We start from the raw sequence: 7,102 nt of genomic DNA, 5'->3' as shown, positions 1-7,102 counted from the left end.
ACGAGGTACTGCCCGTTCGTGTTGACCGGTTTTTCTGAAAAAAAAACCCTTTTGTTAAAAAAAACCTAGATCGGTTTTTTTTTCGATTTTATTATTTTGCGAGCTTTCACCGAACCGTTCGTTTTAACGAACGCGTTCGTCGGTTTTTCTCTGTTAACGAACGTCCGTTATTTAACCGTTCGTCAGTTTTTCTTTTTCGATGGATTTTCTCGTTATTTTTCTCAGATTCGATTTCTGATCGAAAATTTGAATCTGTTTAACTTTTCGCTCGTTTATCGGAATCAGGTGATTCAAGCGCCTAGAGTTTCGTCTCGAAATTCTCTTTCCGATTAATCTATTCAAACAAGTTTTTGCTACAGTAAAATTTGACCTAGATCCAGATTAGCAAACGAAGTTTCTTTCTTTCGCCGTTTGACTTTCGTTGCTTCTTTCGAGTTGACTCTTTTTGCAAACCGGAGTTCTTAAGTTGAACTTTCTGGTTGGATTCTTTCTTTCGAGTTTTACCTGTGCATTAGATGAGTACTGATTGTATGTTTGTTTGTTTGCGGTAGAGTACCCGGAGTGCGCCGCTTGTTACTTCGGATCGCTAGGTTTTGCGGATCATCAGCAAGGCAAGTAACACTTTGATCATACCCCGTTCATACCCAGTTTTATTGCATTAGATCTATTTTCCTCACACACTTGCATGATTAGGATCTAATTAAACTATGGGTATTGGGAAGTAGTTGAGGTAGTACCTATTACCTGTTTCCTGTCAAACCCTTGGGAGTTACTTCTACGTTGCTTTTATTATCGCCATGCTATGCTCGTAGACGTGGATTGGGTTTGAGAGATATTCATGACAGATGTGAGTGTTTAATAATGGTTCAACTTAAGGTGGCAACTAAAACTCACATCTGGGTGGATTGAGGCACCTGGAGAACCCAGTGTTGTCTGTATGTATAAGGTCCGCCACCCAGGCTCAAAGAGATCATAAGATTATTCATGCTAGAAACTTCCGTGTGCAGCCGCAAGCTATTATGGGCTCTAGCATAGCTGAGTAGGTTACAGGATCTCTTGAAGAGGTGGACTAGCAGATGTAGGGGAAAGTAGGTGTACCGGTCCATCCAGAGTAAAGAGTGATTGTTTCTGAAAGACTGTGTCTCGGTCATCCGTTTCTCAAACAACATGCAGTGCGAGAATCAAGCGGAGGCGATCGAGTCTTGTGGGGAAAAGTGCACAAACCTCTGCAGAGTGTATAAACTGATCATGATTAGCCGTGTCCCCGGTTATGGACAACTTGAGTATCTAGTACCTGGATTATCATTTGAATCTCATCACCGTGATACTTATAATTAATTTTGTTGGGTTAATGATGATACTTAATTGGGATTGAGTTGGAGGTACCTTCTCAATGTTTCAACCACCATGATAGTTAAATAAAATTTATTCCTTTGCAGTAGGATAAAATTGGCTTTTCGCAAAACTGTAACCATAGAGCTTTCTACCAGCCATATATGCATATAGTATAGCCTTATCATTGTTCATTGCTCTCTATGTGTTGCTTTGCCAGCATATTCTATGTGCTGACCCGTTTCGGGCTGCAACGTTTCATGTTGCAGACTTCTCAGACGACGAGTAAGGTGCCTTAGGTCGTGGTCTTATACTCAGTGATGCCGTTGGAGTTGATGGACTCACTTAACTTCCAAGTCTTCCGCTGTTATCGATTTTAGATGGCCTTAAGCCATGTTTATTATACTTAATCTCTTTGGAGATATTCGATGTAATAAGTGTGTGATTGCTACTCTGTTATAAATCCTCCATTTGTACTGTGCGTGTCAGCATTACTGATCCAGGGATGACACTGGTGCACAGCAGCACAGGCCATTTGAGGTCTGGTCGCTACAAAGTTGGTATCAGAGCACACGCTGACTATAGGACACGACCACTAAGCTTAAGCCCTAGAAAACTTCTCTCTTCTCATTTCTGACCCCTCTCCACTTTCTACTCTTTTAGGAATGGCGAATGCAAGGAGCAAGTTCATGCAACCAGATGAAGACACGCCATTTGGACGACATTTGAAGGAAGTCACCAAGTACTTGAACATAGGAATACAAAGCGTCACCGGAACCTACAACGCCACATTACCTGAAGTGGAGAGCTGGAAGATTCAAGGTATCATTCCAGGAAGGACGTTTGCGCCAATTACGGAACCCATGAGATTGGTTTTCGAAGCACCAACTTGGAGCTTAGGGAAGAGCATGGCCGCACACATCGCCATGGGACGCATTGGAGAAGTCTATCACCAGGAGCTTAAGGATACAATTTATCAAATTTGTGGACGTCGAGACGCGCAATGGGAGATGATCAAGACCAAGAAGGATGGATCAATTGCAGCTTTCATCCAGGAGCAGAACCAACATATTCGACGCCAAGAGAACCAGATATGCACGGACAAGGAAGAACTGAAGAAGGCATTCACGAAGATCAAGGAGCTCCAAGAAGAACTCAAGACTACACGCGAAGACTATTTGGAAGAAATCAACGCACTAGTCGGGAAGATTGACGACCTGGAGAATAAGATTGGAGCATTCGTGGGAAATCCAGTGCCAAAAGCAGAAGTCGACGAATGCACTTGCCCGGATAACTACATCATCATCGACGACACCGACTCGGAACCAAGTGAAGAGGAATGGATTGATGAAGCTGGAGCAGACATCATGGAGTCTTCAACGGATCAGAATTTTTAGTAGACTACCATATCAGTAGTAGTTTTCCCCCATTTAGTAGTATAGTTCAAGCACTTTGTAACGCTAGTTAGATCGATTGTTTTGCCTTGTTTGGATTGATTGAGTGATATTGATTGAATTTGTCTCATGAGCATATGGGTAGTGTTTTCTCTCTAGACCTCATTCTATTCTTAATTCTCATCCTTTCTAAACCTATCAGATGCCTCTGAGACGCGACACCGGATTTGTTTTCCCGCCCGAGATCACCCAGTTGATTCAGCAACAGAATGCCTTGATGCAAGTGTTAGTTCAGAACCAAGGCAACAACAACAACAACAACCCACCGCCACCACCACCTGTTGACCACTTAGCCGTTTCTTAAGGCTAAACCCGCCGGTGTTTTCCAGTAGCACCGAGCCGATTGTAGCAGATGATTGGCTCCGCAAAGTTGGAAGGGAGTTGACCACTGCAGGATGCACAGATGCGGAAAGAGTGCGTTTTGCCGCACATCAGCTTGATGGACCCGCAGCATCATGGTGGGAGAATTATACAGCCACGCACCCTATTGACACTGTCACATGGGACCAGTTTCAGCAAGCTTTCCGTACAGCTCATGTTTCAGCAGGAGCTATGGCTATGAAGAAGCGTGAGTTTCGCAACCTACGCCAAGGAGGACGCACCGTAGGCCAGTATGTGAAAGATTTCAGTAAGTTAGCACGTTATGCACCAGATGACGTTGCTACGGATGCAGCCAAACAGGAGGAAGTACCAGTGGTGAAGGATTATCCGGATGTATTTCCAGAAGAGTTGCCAGGCATGCCACCGGATAGAGACATTGAGTTCTTGATTGAACTTTTGCCAGGCACAGGGCCAATATCTAAGAGACCGTACAGGATGCCCGCAAAGGATTTGGAGGAAATTAAGAAGCAGATCAAGGAGTTACTGGATAAAGGCCTTATTCGCCCAAGTTCGTCACCTTGGGGATCACCAGTACCTCTAGTAGAGAAGAAAGATGGATCACTAAGGATGGTTGTTGATTACCGAGGATTGAATGAAGTGACCATCAAAAACAAGTACCCACTGCCGATGATCAATGATTTGTTTGACCGCCTGCAAGGAGCTAAAGTATTTTCCAAGATCGATCTACGATCGGGATACCATCAGTTAAAGATTCGAGAGCAGGATATACCCAAGACGGCATTTACCACCAGATATGGATTGTATGAGTATATCGTTATGTCATTTGGATTGACTAACGCACCGGCCTATTTCATGAACCTGATGAACAAAGTGTTTATGGAGTTTTTGGATAAGTTCGTCGTGGTGTTCATTGATGATATTTTAATCTTTTCCAAGGATGAAGAAGAGCATGAGGAGCATTTACGATTGGTACTTGAGAAGCTCAGAGAACATCAGTTGTATGCCAAGTTCAGTAAATGTGAGTTTTGGTTGAAGGAAGTTGGATTCCTTGGACATGTTATTTCTGGAGAAGGAATAGCAGTAGACCCTGCCAAGGTTGACACAGTGACCAGTTGGGAATCACCCACGACAGTTGGAGAAATCTGGAGTTTTCTTGGACTCGCAGGATACTACCGGAGATTTATCGAGAATTTCTCAAGGATTGCTAAGCCCATGACTGAGCTATTGAAGAAGGACACCAAATTCAATTGGACTGAGGAATGTGAAGCTAGTTTCCAAGAGTTGAAGAATCGATTGGTTACATCACCAGTGTTGATTCTGCCAGATCAACGCAAGGACTATGAAGTTTATTGCGACGCTTCTCGTCGAGGACTTGGAGCAGTGCTTATGCAGGAAGGAAGAGTTGTTTCGTATGCTTCACGACAACTTAAACCCCATGAGAAGAATTATGCTACGCATGATTTGGAATTAGCAGCCGTGGTGCATGCACTGAAGACATGGAGACATTTCCTCATCGGAAACCATTGTGAAGTGTACACGGATCACAAGAGTTTGAAGTACATTTTCACGCAGAAGGAGTTAAACCTCAGACAGAGGAGATGGTTGGAGCTCATCAAAGACTATGATATGAGATTGCATTATCACCCTGGAAAGGCTAACGTAGTAGCAGACGCGTTGAGCCGCAAGAGTCATGTCAACACCCTCATGACAGGAGAGTTACCTCAGGAGTTAGCCGAGGACATACGTGAGCTATGTTTGGAGATAGTCCCAAGAGGCTATTTAGCGTCATTGGATATTCAGTCTACCTTGATGGACAAGATCAGAGAAGCTCAGAAGACAGACAAGGAGATTGAAGAGATAAAGGCGAAGATGAGCAAAGGTAAAGCCAAGGGATTTCGTGAGGATGAGCACGATACCTTATGGTTTGAGGACCGCGTATATGTGCCAAATGATCCGGAGATCAGAAAGTTGATTTTGCAAGAAGCCCATGATTCACCGTACTCGATTCACCCAGGGAATACCAAGATGTATTTGGATTTGAAGAATACTTTCTGGTGGACCGGAATGAAGAAGGATATTGCGGAGTTTGTAGCAGTTTGTGATGTATGTCAGAGAGTGAAGGCAGAGCATCAGAAGCCAGCAGGATTGTTACAACCATTGCCGATACCCGAATGGAAGTGGGATAAAATAGGCATGGATTTTATCACAGGATTACCCAGGACCCGTTCAGGCTATGACTCGATATGGGTTGTAGTCGACCGTTTGACGAAAGTGGCTCATTTCATTCCAGTGAAGACCACTTACACCAGTGCTAAGTTGGCAAAGATATACATGACCAGGATAGTATGTTTGCATGGAGTTCCGAGGACCATTGTATCAGACAGAGGAACCCAATTTACCTCGAAGTTTTGGAAGCAGTTACATGAAACATTGGGAACCAGGCTGGAATTTAGTACAGCATTTCACCCGCAGACAGATGGACAGACCGAGAGAGTCAACCAGATTTTGGAGGACATGTTGAGAGCATGTGCGCTAGATTATGGATCTAGCTGGGACGACAATTTGCCATATGCGGAGTTTTCTTATAACAACAGTTATCAAACCAGTTTGAAGATGGCCCCTTTCGAAGCTTTGTACGGAAGGAGGTGTAGAACACCGTTGTTGTGGGACGAAGTTGGAGACCGTCAGCTGTTTGGACCAGATTTGATTAAGGAGTCTGAACAGAAAGTGAAGTTGATTCGCGATAGGCTCAAGGTAGCCCAGTCCAGGCAGAAGAGTTATGCTGATTCTAAACGCAAGGAGACAGTTCACGAAATCGGAGACAGAGTGTATCTTCGAGTATCACCACTTCGAGGAGTGAAGCGCTTTGGAGTTAAGGGAAAGTTAGCGCCTCGTTTTATCGGACCATACAGAGTGTTGGAACGTATGGGAGAAGTTGCCTACAAGTTGGAATTGCCCGAAGGATTGTCTGAAGTACATGATGTATTTCACGTTTCGCAGTTGAAGAAGTGCCACGCAGAGACGGCTGAGATACCGCTGAGAGATACTGTGCCACTGGAAGCGATTCAGTTGGAAAGTGATTTGACTTATGAGGAGAAACCAGTTAAGATTCTCGAGTATGCCAGCCGAGTTACCCGCAGCAAGGTTATCAAGTTTTGCAAAGTTCAGTGGAGTCACCACACAGAAGATGAGGCCACCTGGGAGCGAGAGGAAGATCTACGGAAAAACCACTCCCACCTGTTTTCTAGCCAACCCGAATCTCGAGGGCGAGATTCATCTTAAGGGGGGTAGGTTTGTAACATCCCAAATTTTCAATTTGGAATGTTATACATAGATCATCTTTTGCATATCATATTTTGTTGCATTTTGACAAATCCTCGATAAATCCTAAGCAACTCAAGGACCCTCGGAGAGAGTTGGGGATTTTCTCGAATGTTCTTATTTGATTTTTCAAACGAGGTTTGGGATTTTTTAGTTATTTTTCTCTCCGGAAAAATATTTCATTTTAAATAAACGAGAGGAGAAAATATGACTTCTCCAAAATATTGAAATACTGGAGGAAAAATGTTAAAAATCATTATTTGGAATTTATCGGATTTTATTTGCAATTTTTATTGCATTTAAAAATATGCATGTTTTCAAAATATTTATTTTTGATTTTAAAAATGTTCACCCTATTCTAGATTTTCTAACTAGACGGGGACAATTTATTTCATATTTTTCTGATTTTTATTTATTTTTCTACGCCATATTTTTCGTGGAACTTATTTATATAAAAAAACGCGCTTGCCCGACTGGGCCGGGGCCCAGCCGAAGCCAGGCCGGCCCGCTCGCGCCTTTCCTCCCCGCGTACGAGCGCCGCCGCCGCGCCCGTGTCCATGGCGGACACGGGAGCCGCCCCGCCCGGCTTGCCCCTTCCCCAAGCCGCCGGTCTCTCCCCCCTCCTATTTATACCCCCCTCGCCTCCTCCTCTC

The sequence above is a fragment of the Triticum aestivum genome, chromosome 3D (assembly GCF_018294505.1).
Source record: "Triticum aestivum cultivar Chinese Spring chromosome 3D, IWGSC CS RefSeq v2.1, whole genome shotgun sequence".
Classification (NCBI taxonomy): domain Eukaryota; kingdom Viridiplantae; phylum Streptophyta; class Magnoliopsida; order Poales; family Poaceae; genus Triticum; species Triticum aestivum.
This window is presented reverse-complemented; position numbering follows the sequence as displayed.